Below are 19,211 nucleotides of genomic sequence, written 5' to 3' on the forward strand. Positions count from 1 at the left end.
CCAAAGCGTAGCCCATCAAGCAGTTAGATGTACATAATGCTTTCTTGCATGGCCTTCTTGACGAAGGCATTTATATGGCCCAACCCCCTGGGTTTGTGGACTCTGCTCAGCCCACTTTTGTCTGCAAATTGCATAAAGCCTTATATGGGCTCAAGCAAGCTCAGTGGGCCTGGTTCTTTCAGCTGTACTAGTGGAGACCCGTGTGATATACGGGATTTGTTAAGCGAAAGCTAAATAATAGAAAGCGTCATTTAACGCCCCTTATCATGGACTTACTAAAACTTACCCTGTAGTTTGTATTTTACTAAAACATCACTTATAATTTACTATGGATTTAATAAATCTTCCATTAGATGACAGTGGAAAATGACAGTGCCGACCCCAATGTTTATTTAAACAAATTTTATCAAAATAAAATAAAAATAAAAATACCATTTTTTGCCCCTAATAAGACATGGGCAACCACTCTATTGGTTATATTTTGTCAATTTTGTTTTTTGTACAAAAAAGTGATATAGGTATTTTTTGAATAAAAAATCATGACCCTAATAGAAAAACAAACACTCCTTAACGAAAGGTTGATTAAGTAAATAAGTTGTAAAATATATGAGATATTTTATTCAAATGAAAACTATAAGATAGGTTTAAGTAAATATATGTAACTCTAAGGTGTGTTCTACTAAATGACCCTAATAGAAACACATAAGAGTTGGGGTGTCAATGGACCGATTTTGGTTTGGATGGATTGGATGGACCAATAAACATATTGAATTTGGACAGCCTAGACGGACCAATGACATATCGGATTGGACCTGGTCCATCCATAATGAATTTATATTGGATTGAGCCAATATTGGGTCCATTGATAGAAAATAAGAACATAGGTGTCAACTCACCAGGTTTCAATTGAAACCAATCTAAATTAACAGAAATTTGAACAAATTGGACAGTCTCTAGACTGGTCCAAAATAGTCCAAAATATTCATTGGACTGGATTGGACCAGGTCCATTTGTAATGGACTCACATTGGACTGGACCGGATTGGACCAAATGCAGTCCAATTGACACCCCAACATAAGAGTATACAACTATTTTATATTTTCAAATCTATAAATAATTAATATTTATTCATATGCTATATACTACTTTTAATAAAATTTTTATAATACAAAAATAACAATAATTAATTTCAGTTAGGTTTATTCATTAAATTGATGAAACCGACCAACCTAATCAACTTGACCTGACCATATTGGATCAATTTTGCTTTGGCCATTTGTAAGTTGACCAAAATTGGATGATTTGACCCTTGATATATATATATATATATATTTTATATTTTAAATATAACTTTTAATATGAAAAAAGTGGGAAATTTCCCATATTTCTTAGTCTAAAATGTTTTATATCATAAATTTCATTTTTAAATTTACTTTTTAACAATTGCACTATAATTTTTAAAATTTAAATTTAATTTTCAAGTTTAAATCTTTTGAACGAACTGACTGAACCAAAAAATCGACCCAAACTAATACAACTTGAGTGGGTCGGTTTTCACAAATGGTAGTCGGTTTCAACTAACCAGGTCAATTTGGTTGGCAAAACAACGTACAACCGAACCAAACCAACTCACAAACACTCAAAATTTCAGATAAATTAATAGTCTCATCTTTGATTAATAACAATATTTTAATCTCCAATAATTGTTGAAAAATTATAGCAAAAATACACAATTATTAAAAAATATATTGATAATGAAAAAATACAATTAGTACAAAAAATATATTGAATTAGTCAATAAATAGTATAACCTCAAATAATAGTATAATCTCTAATAAATATTAATCAATAAGTTATATAAAAATACAATAAATACAATAAACAAAATTTAAAAATTTCAATAATAGTAGTTTAATCTCCAATAATTATTGAAAGTTTTTTGATAAATAAGAAAACAAAAAGAAATTATACATAATTATATCAAAAATAAATTTATCACAAAAAATAATAAATAATTACCGACATACAATAAATATTAATATTAGAATATATAATTATAAAATAAATATATATTGAGAGTTTAAAATGATTATTAATAAATATTAATTTTTATGAAAGTTATTTTCTCGAATTATTAATTGATAAAAGCGAAATTAGTTACTTACAATATTATGTAAAATTATTAAATTATTATTAAAGTTATATAATTATTAATTTATAAAATATTAAATTATTATTATAATTTTCAATATTATGTTATAATTAGTTTTATACTTTTCATATTGTTTTAAATTTATTATATAACTTCTTTATTTTAACTAATTTAAAATCTAGTTCTGTTAAATATTTTGTTATTTAACTACTAAAATAATATGTAAAATATTTAAATTTTAAAATATTAATTATTTATTGAATTTAATAATCCTTAAAATTATAATTTATACTATTATACATAATTTTATTATCAACTTTGTAAGATATTGAATTATTATTAATTTCGTATTATGCTATAATTATTTTTCTACTTTAAGAAATTTTTTAATTTATTACATAATTTTGTTATTTTAACTATTTAAAATCTAGTTATGTTAAATATTTAATTATTTAAATATTTAAATAGTATTTATAATATTTAAAGTTGTTTGTTATTTACTAAATTTAATAATCCATTAAATTATAATTTATATTATTAATAAATAATTTCATTGTTAATTTTGTAAGATATTAAATTATTATTAATTTCAATATTATGTTGTAATTATTTTTGCACTTTTATGAAAATTTTTAAATTTATTACATATTTTCGTTATTTTAACTATTTAAAATCTACTTATGTTAAATATTGAAATAATATGTAAATATTTAAAATTTTTTGTTATTTGAATTTTATTTATTTAAAGCTATTACATATTACTAAATATTATGTTATATAGTTATTTATATATTTATAATATTTATTATTTATGATATTTATTTATTGAAATATTTAAATAAGATTTTATTTTTTAATGTTAAGTTTTTATTCTTTGAATAAAATTTAAATTGATAATCTGGAAAAACAGAATTCAAATTGTTAGTACATAATTTTTTAATATATTTTGTAAAAATATAAAATTATTTTTTTATGTTTTTAATAAATATTTTAAAGTTATTATATAATTTTGCTATAATTTAGGAGAATTTAAAGTTTTTAATAAATAGGAATTAGAGAGAATTTAGAAGAGAAACTCTCTACTAAATTAGAGATAATTTTTGAGACAAATAGGAATTAGAAATTATTTAGAAGATAAATAGGAGTTAGAGATAATTTTGGAGAAAGTGGGGGAGGTAGTTTAGGAGAAATTTTAGGAGAATAGACTTTTTAGGTTGTTGGGAAAGTACATCTTATTGGTTGTTTAAAAAATGACATGAAATAAAAAATAAAAAATTCAAAAACAGGAGAAAATTTCTTAACAGCTTTGTTTCGATATATTATATATATATATATATATATAGATGCTGAAGCTGGGATTTCAGGGTCTGCTTGTGACCCTTCTTTATTCCTCTACCACGGATACCATCATCTGTGTTCTTGTCTACGTAGATGACATCATCGTCACCGGCAACAAGCTCTCTGCGGTTCAGTCTCTCATCTCTGATCTCTCACAGTGCTTTGCATTAAAAGATCTTGGTGACTTGCAATTTTTCCTTGGCATCCAAGTCTCTCACTCTTCTGGGTGTTTGTTTCTCTCTCAACGACAATATCTGATTGATTTATTGCAGAAGGCTGAACTAGCCGATGCAAAGGCGATGAAGACTCCCCTTGTCGCCAGCAGCTCCTTATCTAGGACTGATGGAGACCTCCTCCCTGACCCAACTATGTATCGCAGCCTAGTGGGTTCCCTTCAATACTTGACGCTCACCCGCACCGATATTGCTTTTGCGGTGAATAAGACATGTCAGTTTCTCTCCTCTCCCACTACAGCCTATTGGGCAGCAATGAAGTGGATCCTCAGGTATTTGAAAGGGACCCTAACTCATGGTTTGCAAATTCGCTTTTCTCCCTCCTGTCAACTTCAAGCATTATCAGATACTGAATGGGCTGGTTGCCCGCTCCAGTACAGAAGCGCCAAGAAACAACACACAATTGCCCGCTCCAGTACAGAAGCAAAGCTCCGTGCCATTGTCTTAGCAGTCACCGAAGTTATCTGGGTTCAGCAGTTACACATAGAGCTGAAGATTGTCTCTCCTTCAGCCCCCATTGTATGGTGTGACAATGCTGGTTCTCTCTATTTGGCTGCTAATCCCGTGTTTAAAGCCTGAATCAAACACGTGGAAGCCGATTTTCTTTTTGTCTGTGATCTGGTTCATCGTCGCTTGCTGGTTGTCTGTTACCTCCCCTCTCATGCCCAAATTGCTGATGTTCTGACCAAGAGTCTGCCCACCTCTCAATTTACTACACTTCGTGACAAGCCGAACGTTCACCCCACTGTTCAGCTTGAGGGGGCGTGTAATGGATAACATAGTTATCCGAAGGTTGAGATCCGAGATTAGCATTATCTGGAGATTAGGATTAGATTCATTGTGTAACCACACCTGTTATCTCTCTGTTATTCTTATCACTGTATCATGCTTATCCGAAGGTTGAGATCAGATAATCATAATAAGAATTCCTTTTAGACAATGTTGGGAAACTTTGGGGCATTTTGTCAGATGATCAAGTCTTTCATTCCCTTAGCTTTCTAAACCTATAAACTAATTAAACTTCATAACCTCTAACTGACTTTAGGCCTATTTGTCCATGTAATTTACTTTGAAATCTTCAAAAAAGATTTTTACCTAGCTCTTTAAGGTAACCTTATATGCAATCCTAGTTAGGCTGCCTCTGTTTCCAATAGAATAATTTTGAAGCATGTTTTGGTGGGAATCGTGGGATGACTCTAAACTTGATAACTACATATTTTGTCTCCTAACATTCCTCTGATGATTTAACTGATCTACCTTCTTATGCCATGCAAACATCGAGATTGTCAATGTTGTTTTTTCTTTTTTAGTTGAGTAAAGATTGCCAATGTTGTTGAGTATTTTAGACGGAGAGAGAGAGAGAGAGACCTTTCTTGTTCATTGTGGTATAGGAGAGCTCTATGAACTCATCTGTAACTATAAGTATGTTATACATTCTTCTTACAATTCTAGTGTTTAAAGAAATAGGGTTTCCTTCACATTGAGAAACCTTCCTACAATGCCTCAAGGTATTAGATAAAATTTTGTTCCAACATGAATTAAATTTTGCGAATGCCTGAAACAAGTTGCCAAAATCTAGAAACGACCTTCTAGTTGTTTAGCTAGCTTGTGATTAAGCTTTATGGCATGGATTGAACTTAGTACATCAGTTGGGTATTTGTAGATTGAGCATTAAACATAATCACCAATTTGTAAAATCTGGAACTTCTGTGCCTGATACATTGGAAATGCTTAGAAGTAACCAACTTTTGCACCTCTACTGTTATCTACTTTCTATATTGATAAATCCCTACTATTAGCTACTTTCTTCCCTGACAAAATTTAAGAAATAAGACTAAAATTTAATATTCATGACTGCCAATTAAAACTAACTTATTTATTGGTTCTACAGCCGTACAGCTTATGCTGGTTTAAGTTTCATCGTTTTGATGAAGCAGAGAATCAGAGACTAAAACACATTTTTGCGTAGTAATTTGTACACAACATGGAACCTGTCAAGCCCAACTTCATGGCAATCCTTCTTGTCGTACCTTCCCTACTTTTTTCATCTATGGTTACTAGTGAGGAAGTCGGTAATTAAGCATCCATTTCTTGATCCTGATCTCTGTTCAACTATACTAAATTATCATAATTTGCTTTCTTAATCACTCTATCTTCTATTTCTTATTATGTTCAGAGGATGAGAGGGAGTTCAACTATTTTGAAGGAAGTAGTGTAGGTCCTGAGCACTGGGGCAAAATCCACAGGAAATGGGCGGCTTGCAGTAATGGCCAAATGCAATCTCCCATTAATTTGTTAGAGAACAATGTAGAGGTTCTTGATCATCAAGGGAAGCTTAAGAGAAGATACAACGCATCACAGGCAATTCTCATGAATAGGGGTCACGATTTAATGGTATGATTTGATCATCATCAACCCTGAATGTATCCTGCATCTTAATTTGTTCATGCTAGGTTTAGATAGAACGGTTGATGGATCAAAATTGGTTGTGTTAACATTTCCGTTCTTGTCATTTCATACAGATTAAATGGCTAGAAAGACCAGGATCAATTTACATCAATGGAACTGAATACTTCCTTTTACAGTTTCACTGGCACTCCCCTTCCGAGCCACAAAGTTAATGGTGTTAGGTCTCTCTCTCTCTCTCTCTCTCTGTTGCCATGGTTACTTAACTGTTTGTTGTATTATAGGTATCCTTTAGAGGGGCATATGGTTCATGAGAGCTCTGACAAGAAGATTGCAGTTGTGGGGATCTTGTATAAATATGGACAGCCAGATCGTTTTCTCTCTAGGGTGATGCATCTCTCTCTCTATCTATCTATCTATCTCTACATACATGATACATGAAGATACATTCATAGGTTGGTTGGTGTTTGTATGGCAGATGGAGAATTATATCTACAAAATTGCAGACAAAGCACAAAGAAAAGAACCCTTAGGCAAGGTAAATCCGAAGGACATCAAATTGCGAAGTAAAGAGTATTACAGATACGTGGGATCTCTCACAATTCCTCCCTGTACTGAAGTTGTCATGTGGACCATCCTGAAGAAGGTGAGTCACCCACACGCTGACACAAAAGCCCACCGTACTCAAAACCCAGTTCGAGGAATTTTTTTTCTTGATGATTCCAAGGGAAATCCTCCTTCAAGGATAACTTTTGTCATTGGTTCTGTGGATTAACGTCTCTCTCATAAACCTCATCGCTGACCTTACTTGCGTACGTTTACTCTTCCCATAATATTTGTTTCAGGTGACGAGTGTTTCAAAGGAGCAAGTGGCATTGTTGAAGATGGCAGTTAATGATGTAAGTACCTCTCTAACCAACAAATTTTGAGATAGTTTAGGCTATGTTTGGTTTGAAGGAAAATGGAGGGACAGGAAGGGAAACCTTTACAAACTTTGTATAAGTTCCCCTGTCTTTCCCTTCTTTTCCCTACCTTTTCCTTGAAACAAAACATAGCCTTGAGGACCGGTTAACTTCCACACCGACCTGGGCTGCAAGTTTATGCTAGGCCGGGTTCTGTCACTTCTGTGATGCTGTCTCTGTCTGGTACCATTATTTTTTGTACCTAAAACGTTTTGGGATGATTGATACAAATTGGCGGGGCAAATATTTGGTTCCTACCCAGTTGTATCCTTCTATGTACATGGTGAGAGCAAATCATCTCCCCACAAGATTGCCCCCCACAACATCCCACAGCACATTCAAGCCATGTATTGGGAACATCTCCAGATGATGATATCAGAAATGATAATGTCACCATCGGGAGATGTTCACAATACACGGCGGGGATGTGCTGTGGGATGTTGAGGGGGGCTGATTTGAAATTGTACATGGTGAATGCCAAGAAGTGAAGAAGCCATTGTACCTACAACCAAGTAAGAGCCAAATATTTCATGGGAAATATGAATTGTCACATCGCATATGAGAATCATTTCAACTAACAAATTGCATATGTAGGACTGATCATTAATACTTCAAATTTCACAATTCTGATAGAAACAATAATTTGTATTAATCAATCCAAAATGTTTTAGGTAGAAACAGCAATTGTACCAAATACAACTTATGAGAAAACAAGGGAAAGAACTGTACGATCTTCATAGAAGCTATCAGTACATCAACTAATATTAACCACTATGAGAACTTTAGGGTTTGCCTATAGGGCTGCAAATGGAGAGAGACAGGATCTCTTAAAATCAAGAACCATGCCAGCACTCTGAGAGCACGACCATATCAATAAACATTCTCCCATGAATTTAATAACATGTATGGGAGATGTTATCAATGTGCAGCTGGATGCCATGTTGTCAGAGTGTTCACATGGTTTTTGTTTTCAAGAGATTCAGGCTTCCGAATGGACTGAATTACATATACTTGGATCTAAATTTGAGTAGTTAATATTTAGATTCAAATAAAATCGTATCTATCAAGTTTAGATGGATGCAGATTAAAGTCAAATGATATTTGCATATCGAATGACATATTAATAAATTGAAATAAAAATGACTTTTATGTTGTATGCTATGAATAAATCAAATTGAAGATATTACTTTCTAGTGAACATACTAACATTTAATCCAAATTTATTAATAGGTACAATATATTATTTTGTGCGTGGTTCAAAGCATGTTAAAAATGAACCGGTGATCGAACCGGTCAGGGGTTCGGTTATTGGTTCGAACGATCCGACCATTCGACCCGAACGGCTTTCCCATTGTGACAAAAAAAATAAAAAAATTTAAAAAATTGAAAAACGGTCAAAACCGTTTAAACGGTTAACCGGCCGGCAGGTTCAACTGTTTTCTAACCAAAATCAATGGTTTTGGAACAAAATGGAACCGGTTCCCGGTTCGAACGATCCGGTTTTGAAAACAGTACTTCAAAGTATCAAAGTAGCATATCATATTATATGTATCGGATTTCAGGGTTAATGATATATAGTAAAAGACTTAAACATACCCTCAGTTTTATCTTGTAGCTGACAACTCTGTACTTAAGCATACCCTCCATCAATGAAACATTATATGTGAAATCATTTAAAATTTCTAAAATCCTATTTTGCCCTTTTTAACATATGAGACTTTCTTGTGTGTTAATCTACTCATTACCCGTGTTTGTTGGTTAAAGCTGTCTTTTTATTAGACAAAGCAAAAGCGGCTTGAACCAAAAGTTTTCTCTTAAACAAAATCTTCGATACCCAAAATCATTATTCAACAAAATTGGAAATTTTGAATTATGTTTTCACAGTAGTAGACATTGTGATTTTAGTTGTAAAAGGGATTAGGTTTAAAACACTGAGAAGTAAGAGCTTTTCTTGTAATGTTAGAGAGCACATTTTAGATATTGGAATCATCAATCAACCAACGTTGGAACCTGTATAGGGTTTATATTGGTATCAGAATCTGTACAGGGTTTAAATTGGTGTCAGAATTTGACGTGAACTGAGTGGGACTCATCAAACAATGTAAAGATAAGCTTTCTGATTCTAAATAACTAAATGACATTGTATAGCCAAGATCTACTGTTGACATCTAATTGTTGGAATCTGTATGGCCAAAATTTGACTTGAATTGCATGAGGTTCATCAATCAATCTCTTCATATTCGGATTTATAATCTCTGTGGTTCTTTTTGAAATTTTGAAAGAAAATGAAGGGTAAACAAGTCAGAATGTATCTTTAAGAAAGCAACGGGTGGGGAGGGGATAGACAGACACTCTCCATCCCCATGGGGATCCCCACTCCCTGTGATATCAATCAATTAGTTTTTTATTTTTTTTATTTTATCTAAAAATTTAAAAATAAAAAGTTAGAATTTGCAATCCTATTAATAAATCCAAATATATTCAAACATATTTAACCTTATTTTTAAAATATTAATATACATACATATATATATATAGCGAGAGAGAGAGAGAGAGAGTAGAGATCCCCATGGGACGGGGAGAGCACCATTGGAAATGAAAATTTACCCATCCCCATCCCTGTAAGGGGAAAATCATCCCCATCCCCACCCCATTTGAGGCAGGTCCCCGTGGGCATCAAGGAAATGAGCCATCCTTAGTATTGAGGTGTACCGGTAGTGTACCAATGGCATATGGGTGTATTGGTCAATAAACTGAAAAAAGATATGGATAGAAAATGAAAAAAAAAAAACATAAAGGGGGATAAAAGGCTTCTTTCCCTTGAAATAATCTTTCTTTCACCCCCCCCCCTCAAATGACTCTAAAACTCCAAATCTCATTCCTAGAGTGTTAAATATTAAAAAAATAACAAAACCGCAAGAAACAAGTGTGATTGATCAAGGTTTTTAATATTTTTCAAATTTTGAAATATATTCCAAAGATATGTAAGTTTCTCCAAATTTTTCCATAATATCTTGTACTTTCTTTTTTTTTTCTTTTTTTGCTTGAATGATTGAAAATGTTTAAGTCTATGTTGATCTACATCTTTTTGTGTTGAAAATCACAATTTTTTTGATGTTATGATTAAATCTATGAAAATTTTATGAAGAGGTTTGGGAAAATTATAAAATAACAAAAGAAATTGAAAGTGTATTTTTTCCTACAATCCTACCTATAAAGACTTAACATGTTTTAGATCTATGGATGAAAATTATCATATCCATAGAGCAATTGAAATTTCTTCTTTAAGAATTATTTTTTTATTTTTAATAGTGAGCTTTTTCCATCCCTTAAAATTTAAGAATTATAATTTCTTCATAAAACCCATTAAAATGTATTAATTCAATGCATGTAACATCATTGAGGCCTTATATTTAGTGTTATTAATGTTTTTTTATGATTTATTAAAGTATTTATAGTATTTTCATTCGTATCTTAATTTTTCTCTGATACACATACATATCCAAGACATATCTTGATACATCTCTTAAAATTTCCCTCCAATACACTCAATGTTTTGGATATATATATATATATATATATATATATTTATATATTTTTTTTGCTGCAATGTTTTTCATAATTTGAACCTTAAATCCAATTATCTAATTTAAAACATTCTGGATAAGATAGATTTGAATTCAAATTTGGACAAACAGATATAATTTGCAGGTCTACTTAACTAAAGGGTGCAACTTAAGCAGGTTGGGCCAGATATATGACAGATTCAGGTCCAACCGTAAGAGATTCACCTCAGACTCAGGTCTGAACCAATATAGGTCAAAGCCTGAGTTTGCTTATCCAATCCCACAGCCTGAAATCAACTTATATTGTGTTCAGAATTTTATAACCCAGGTAGCTAAGGTTCGGTTTCGGTTATTTGGATTTGAAAATTTTCTTACACGTGTGAGCTTTATGGTCCAAGTTGAAAATAGAATGAAAGAAGGATAATATAAGTACATAAGGCTGTGTTTGATTGCACTGATGCAAAATTATGGCAGTGCAAATGTTTTGGGTGTAAGTATTGATTTACTTTTGTTACAAATTTAATCTTATTTTGTTTGGTTGAAATACAAATGAAGTAAAATATGGCATAAAGCAGAATAAAGTAAAATGTAGAATAAAATTAAGCCAAAATTTGCAATTTTTTCATTTGCACTCCTTATGCATTTGTTCTAGTGTAAATAAAATTACACTGCAACCAAAAATGTACATATTGCATGTAGTAAATATAACTAGGTCAGGTGAGTTTAGGTTGGGTTAGATTGAGCCTGATTCAACTGAAGGAAACATTGTTGGATTTTAATCTCTGGGTTTGATTGGTCAATTACATGAGAAATTGCACTTGCACACTTGATTGAAAAATCAGTTTTTCTCTTACAAAACCCAGTTTTGAACTTGTCCCACATTGGAAAATTATAAGTTTTGTTTTCAGTATTTCAATAGGAGCTGATTTACACTCCTTAGAATTAGTAGATGAGAGTATGGGGATTCGATACCGCGCAGCGCGCGCGCATGCGTGTGCGCGATGCAATGAGGCGCTTTAGAGGCACACTTTGCTCGCACCTGCGTGGCTCGCGATGGGCGGCTTTGGTTTTGGTGCGTTGCTGACCGTTGATCACCGCTGATGAGATCAATGGTCACGATTCAAGCGGGTGTGATCAAGAAGCACAATTCAAAGTTAAACAGTCACAATGTTTGAAATTGTGACTGTTCAAGGTGCCTTCTCTAAACCAGCACCTACCTTTTCCTCATACCTCTTCACAAATTATTTAAGGAGCATGAATCGGACTCCAAATCACACAATTTCGAATTTCACTCTCTCTCTCTCTGTCCGGTCTGCTACAGTCTCACAGAAGGTTTCTTTGGAGACTCTTCAACTTTGTTGGTTGCAGATTCTCGCCCAAGGCTCTATTGTATCTTGGGAACGAATTTGCCTGTAACCCAACAGCAAAATCAGAGAAACTGAGTGGGGGCAAATAACGTTCTAAAGACAATGTCTTCAGACGCGCCTCAGAGCTTCTCCTCCAAAGTTACAATGACCCCATTTTCTCCAACAAACACAATGATCAGCATTCCAGATTTTCACCAAACTTCCCATTTGGAGCCTCAGAACGCCAGAAGCCACATCCTGAAAGCCCTGGAAAATGACGACTTGGTTGAGTGAATGTGTTCTAGATAAGCTATTCGATCAAAGTAGCTTCATGTGAGAGTCGAAAAACTGGCTCATGGAAAGATGATCCTAGCTTTCGAGATTTTCATCAAATATAACTTTCTGGCTTTCCCTATGAAACCCACTTCGATACAGATGCTATCCAAAAGCCCTCTCAAACGACCAGTTAAATGGGGCATTTAGAATCTGAACTAGGTGAAAATTGTTTTAAAATCAATAGTTAAATTCAACAACCAGCAATCATCAAAGTGGGAGTTTGATCAAGCACTTCCAAGTCTAGCACCACTTTCTGGTTTCCATTATCCACTTAGATTACATTTAGGCTGTGTTTGACTTGAAGGAAAAAGTAAGAAAAAGAAGGGAGTTAAAGGTAGGGAAACCTTTACAAACCAAACATAGTATAGTGAAAAACATAGAAAAACTATCTTGAAGAATGAGCATTGTCATTTGACAAAACTTAAGTGCATGTATCTATGAGACTACTAAGAGGATAAATTACTGAACTTGATAGTTGTTTTATATGCTACAGAACCAATCATTTTGGTTTGAAGGAAAAGGTAAGGAAAGGAATTGTAAAGGTTTCCTTACTTTTCCCTTCCTTTCCTTACCTTTTCCTTCAAACCAAACATAACCTTAGTGACGTGACGAACTCAGTTGCTTACATAGTTGGTCAAGTGTGCATGCTGATAGGCTGTAAGCGTTTGGCTAAGGCAATTGACGAGCTAGGAGTTGGATGTGTCCTTGGTATGGTCGTGTATGAGCTGATGGGTAAGTTGGGCCACAAGACTAAGATCAGATCTGTTCCCCACAAGGGAGCGCCCCACAACATCCCACAACACATCCCCACCGTGTATTGGGAATATCTCCCAATGATGGCATCATCGGTTTTGGTACTATCATCGGGAGATGTTCCCAATACATGGCGAGGATGTGTTGTGGGACATTGTGGGGCACAGATGTGAACTCCACGAAGCTCCAGGCCACGCATACACCACACACACAAGCTATTGCGGCTTAGACCAATCAATTGTTGGCTTATATGTCTACTACAAAGCGCAACATATGGCAGCACAAAGTTAGGTTGGGCAACCAGTAGGGCTGGCAATCTTGACCCCAGCCCATTTGACTCATCCATACCCACCCAATCTATCGGTGGGTCAATATAGGTCGAGTAACCCATTAGGGTCAGTGAAAAAGGGTTAGGGTGGGTTGGGTCGAGGGTACCCATTAGGATCAGGATGTGTTGGGTCAAAGCCAATTCTATCTATACTTGCTAAATCTAAAAAAATAAAGTTACAATGATGCGAAATCAGGCCTCCTAGCGTGCCCACATCTCATTACACTTCCAAACTACCATGCCACATTTCATTTTGAGATTAAAAGTGAAATAAAATAGATTTTATTAACTTTTGCGTTCACATGCAATTTTATATAGAAGCACTTGTACAAAAGCAATTTTATAAAGTAATTTTATGAAAAGGACTTTTACGAAAGCACTTTTACAAATGTACTTTACACAAAAAACACTTTATAAAAGTACTTTTGCACAAAAGCACTTTATGAAAGTACTTTTACATAAATTCTTTTATGAAAGCATAAAAGCACTTTTATAAATGTACTTTTATGAAAGCACTTTTACAAAAGTACTTTTACACAAAAGCACTTTTATAGAAGTACTTTTACAAAAGCACTTTTACAAAGTACTTTTACACAAAATCACTTTTATAAAAGTACTTTTATGAAAGCATAAAAGTACTTTTATATAAATGCTTTTACAAAAGTACTTTTATGAAAGCACTATACAGAAGTACTTTTATAGAAGTACTTTCGTAAAAGTACTTTTGCGAAAGCAATTTTATAAAAGTTATGCATTTTTTGCATATTCTATTATTTTCTGCATATTATATAATTTTTGGGTGTTTTTCATGCATTTCTTATAATTTTTTATAAATGTTTTTGTATTTTTCATAAATTTTTGGTATTTTTTGTATTTTTTTACAATTGTTTTATATTTTTTTGCATTTTATGCAATTTTCTACTATTTTTTGCATTTATCTATAATTTTTGCATTTTTTGGTATACAAGTTGACCTTAATCATTTTTGTCACATGTAGTCTTGAGAGAGATTATTCTCTCAAAATTTATTATTTTGGGTATAAGGGTCGTCTTGACCCATTTTTGTATTTATAAGTGATGGTAAGTGGGTTAAAATGGGTGAGAGTGGTTAAGGGTCAATATGGATGGGTTAAGTGGGTCAATATGGGTGGGTCAGGGTGGATTAGGGTTAGGGTGGGTTATGACCCTTTAACAAAAATTGATAATGGGTCATGGTGGGTTGGTGGGTCAATATGGGTGGGTTGGTATTCAACCCTTTCCCAACCCAACCCACCCATTTGCCACCCCTAACAACCAGCCTATAGGTTTCTCTTCATGGACTTAGGTTCGAGCCAAATGTCCTTGTGGGAATTGGTTGTAATGTTGCTTTATAGGCCCATTGCTGAGTGTTTGTATAGGTGTCTTATGAGACATCTCGACATTGTATGTTGTGGCCTATTTATAAAGCACAACCAGGATGTTGGGGGTATATTGGGAGTGAACATTTCCCCTAAGTGTGCAATAATAACATTATCGGGGCAATAGCCCTTTGACAACCTTTGTTGTGCATTGTTCCCTTTACTTACATTCTCCGTTACCTAGTTGACCAAGGTAAGGCACTTGTGCCACACAAGGGGCTTAAAACGAGAAAAAAAATACCCTTGTGACACTTAATATATCAAATATATTACTAAGACAAAATATGAGAGTTGTGCTACTTTTAGCGACCATGTCATCAACATATACTTCAATGTTCTCACCGATCGGTTCTTTAAAAATATTATTTACAAGTCTCTAATAAGTAGGAATGGCAACAAGGCAAGTTCAAGGCGAGGATGATATTTCTTGTTCCCAACCCCAACTTTGAAATAAATCCCCAACCCCGGCCCTAATCCCCATCGAGGAAAAAAGTTATCCTCCATTCCCGATCCCCAATAGAGACCTATTCCCCATGGAGAACCGAATCCCCAAATTTTTTAATAGTATTTTTGAAAAATAAATTTAGTTAAAATAAAGGAAATTTTAAAATATAAATAATATTTTAAATATATTTTGATATATAATATAATATAAATAATATCATATATATATATAATATGTATTTAATATGAATAATATATATATATATAATATCGGGGACTTCACTCCCCATCCTTGTCTTCTCCCCACTAAGGCAATCTCTATTTCCGATTCCATTAAGTCAAAGAGGTCAGGTACCTTATAGGGATATGAAAAATTGTCATCTCAATTGATAAATTGTCCCAACATTTTTTAGGCCAAGGGGCATAACTATATAAAAGGTATCTTCTCTTGGTCATCTAGGTCCTTGAAAATTTGGTTGTACCCTGAATATGAATCCATAAAACTGATTAGTTTATGTCCCGAGGTGGCATCGACCAACCAATTTATTCGAGGCAAAGGGAAACTATCCTTCAAGTAGGCTTTATTCAAGTTGGTGTAGTCTATACAAACTTACCACTTCCCATTTGCTTTCTTCACGAATACAATGTTGGCTAGCCACTCGGGATATTTCACTTCCCTCACAAAATCCACATCCAAAAGTTTTTTGACTTCCTCTTCAATGATCTATCAATACTTTGATGTGAAACTCCTCCTTTCCTGTTTCATAATCTTTGGATCCAATGCCTATGAATTACTGAAGGGTCGATCCCTAACATATCAATAGTGGACTAGTCAAATATTTTTGCATTTAAGTGAAGGAAACATACCAGTTCAGTACGAAGAGGGTTAGGTAATGAGGAACTGATTTGAAATAGTCTTTTCTAACTCATTATCTGAGAGCAGTATTGCAACAAGATCTTTTTAACTAGTTGCCCCCAATTAGTGTCGATCTCATAATGCAAGTCTAGGTGGGAATTTCCTTTTAAAGCTATAACGTAACATTTCCTTGACTAAATCTAGTTGTTGTGTATTACACTCCTTGATTGGTGGGAAACTTCATGGCAATGTGGTATGTGGATACAACAACTCGGAGTGCATGCAATATGGGTCGACCCAGAATGATGTTGTAGGGTGATACTACTTTCACTACTAAAAACCCTATCATCAATGTCACCTTTCTCGGTGCGTCCCCTGCTATTACCAATAAGTTTATCTTCCCTTCATGTTGGACCACTTCCTCATTGAATCCAACCAGGAGTACATTTTTGGGTGTAAGTAGGTCTCAATGGATCTTCATCTACTAAAAAGGCTCATAAAAGAGGATATCAACCAAACTAACTATCAATTAAAATTCTCCTTACCTTTTTCCGCCTCTATCAACAATACTACTAGCACACCATCATGCGGGGGTCTAAATGTCTCTCAAATCAATCATTAGAGAATGGATGATCTCATCCAACTTAGCTTTCTTCTATGGCCAAGAACCAATTTGTAACTATTGTACATATGCCCTTCTCATTCAGTTGCTACATTTGGCGGTTGTTAACCCTCCTAAGACCACTACTATTAACCTAGTTGTCAGTTCATTTATTGGTTCTCTCTAGGTTGCTATGTTGCACAATCATCTTAGCAAACTTCTTCAGATATCTTCATCTGATCATATCTTCAATTTCATTCTTCAACTCTCAGCAATGTTTAGTGTCATGCCCAATGTTGCTATGGAACTTGCAATAGTTTCTAATTTCTCTTCTCCAAATTACCCTTCATCCGAGGTAGATACTTGAGAATGTCCTAGCCTTGCACCTGTATTAAGATCTCACTCTAAGAAGCATTCAGTGGTGTGTAACTACTATATTTATGAGGTGGAAATGTAATCTATCAAGACAACCTTTCTCTGATTCTAGTTCATTTCTCGTTCCCTTCCTCCTCGTCACCTTTGTTCTTCCTTTACTTGTTCTTTTTCTCTCCTTGATCTTTCCTCACTTGTAATGCCTCCTTGATGTTCATGTACTTTTCTACTCAACTAAGGAAGTCGTTCATTCTCTGTGGGGTTTCTTTGCTAGTGAGAAGGCAAAGCAGGGGTCCCAAACTCCATGAGTTATTGCCGCTACCACTGCTATAAGATCTAGATTCCTGACCTCCAAGGCCTCCAAGTTAAAACACTATATGTATTCCTAGAGGGTCTCGTCTGGTTTCTACTAGATATGCATCAAGTTGGTCATTGTCTTTTGGAACCTATGACTTGTAACAAAGTGAGTAATAAAATATTCTATAAACTAGTTCCATGAAGTGGTGGACCATGGGGGAGATTGGAATACCATAACTAGGTTGCCTTCCTTAAAATGGTTGGGAAGGCAAAGCAGATATTAACCTCTAAGGCCCCATGCAATAACACGAGGGCCTGAAAGCTCTCTACATGATCTATTGGATCTGAGATTCCATCATCGGTTGAAAGTTTAGGGCCTTAAAACCCCAAGATCTAGGCTCTGAGAGGATTTTTGGAGTGAGAGTTGGTGATCTTATTACCTTAGGTGTGTTGGTCTTGGTCACATGACTTTGACTTCCTTCACTATGGAGTCCAACTTCTCATTCATCTCCCACATGTGTCTCCTTGGATCAGGTTAGAGGTAGCTCTTGAGTACTCCGACCTAACAAAGGATTCAGAGTGGTGCTCCTTAGGAATGTTGCACATGCTTTCATTCCTCATAGACTATTGAGTATGGTAATGACTTCTCCTATCTACCAAACGATGATGGTCTGTTAAAGGTGGGACAAGTTGTTGACCTACTTCTTGGTATGGTGGTGCTTCAACATGCTAGGGGTGAGCTAGACCTTACTACTATTGCTCTTACACTTGTAGTCTTATGGACATACCCTAGACCAACTTCATCAACATGTCAAAATGCTCTTTGGTTACCCCCTGAGGTTGTATAAAGGGCTCTACAAGGGAAACTAGTGGTTATCTCCTAAAAGAATAGGCATCACTTGAATCATGGGGATGAGGAGTAGGTATCTTTGATTGCTTATGGTTTGACATGGTGGAAAGTATAATATGAGGGAGAACTGGCATTTCTATTTAGTTTACCATAGATGACGCCAATTGATGATGTCTTAAAGTCACCAAAGAAGACGGAGTCATCATCTACACACTCCGAATGGAGATGCATGGTGTCTATAACAAAGTAAACATCAAAGGGCCTAAGGCAATCTCCCAAGATAGTAACTTTGATAGTCAAGTTAGTAAAATGAAAGAAGATGGAATCGAGTTCTCTAAGGTGTCTCAGTATGGTGAAAGTGATAAACGAACCAAGTAAATGTTACCTTTATATAGGTGGGGTCATTAACTTCTCGAAGCCAATGAGCTCATGACACATGGTGGAGATTTTGAGACACCTGGTATGGCATGTTTAATGTCTAACATATGTGGTGGAGCTCTAGGCTCCACTTCCTACTTTGATTAACCACATGAGGTTGCAGTGGTACCAAGTGGTTCCTCTACCAGTGTCACTTGTACCTTTTTGGCTCGGTATGTTCCTAGATGGGCTGCACTCCCATGGGTGGTGCTAAGGTGGCTGAATCTCGACGAGGTGATTAAGTGAGGGCAGCTAAGCACTACCTAAGCTAAGGTGTCAAACTTACGTAGCTCATTGCCATGTGTCCAAATTTGGTTGACCACTGATTCTAATCGTATAAGAACATAAGTAGCTTAAACATTGTGTTTAAAAAACTGGACCGGACCGACCAGTTGGATCAGTTGAACTGTGACCCTAAATGGTTCAGACATACCCCAAAAACCAAATTTATTATAAGCCTAGTGAAAATCGGTTGACCATCCCGATTTAACCAGAAAACCAGTGAACTAGTGCCAATTTCATAAAACCACTCGGGTCATTAAATACTTGAAATTTTAA

General features: G+C 34.7%; 1 pseudogene; it reads left to right on the top strand.

Annotated features, from left to right (window-relative positions):
- The first annotated feature begins 5,707 nt into the window (after positions 1-5,707).
- LOC104608579 (alpha carbonic anhydrase 7-like) lies at positions 5,708-18,234 on the top strand (annotated as a pseudogene).
- Positions 18,235-19,211: the final 977 nt, after the last annotated feature.

The sequence above is a fragment of the Nelumbo nucifera genome, chromosome 5 (genome assembly GCF_055504915.1).
Source record: "Nelumbo nucifera cultivar China Antique chromosome 5, China Antique-T2T, whole genome shotgun sequence".
NCBI classification, from domain to species: domain Eukaryota; kingdom Viridiplantae; phylum Streptophyta; class Magnoliopsida; order Proteales; family Nelumbonaceae; genus Nelumbo; species Nelumbo nucifera.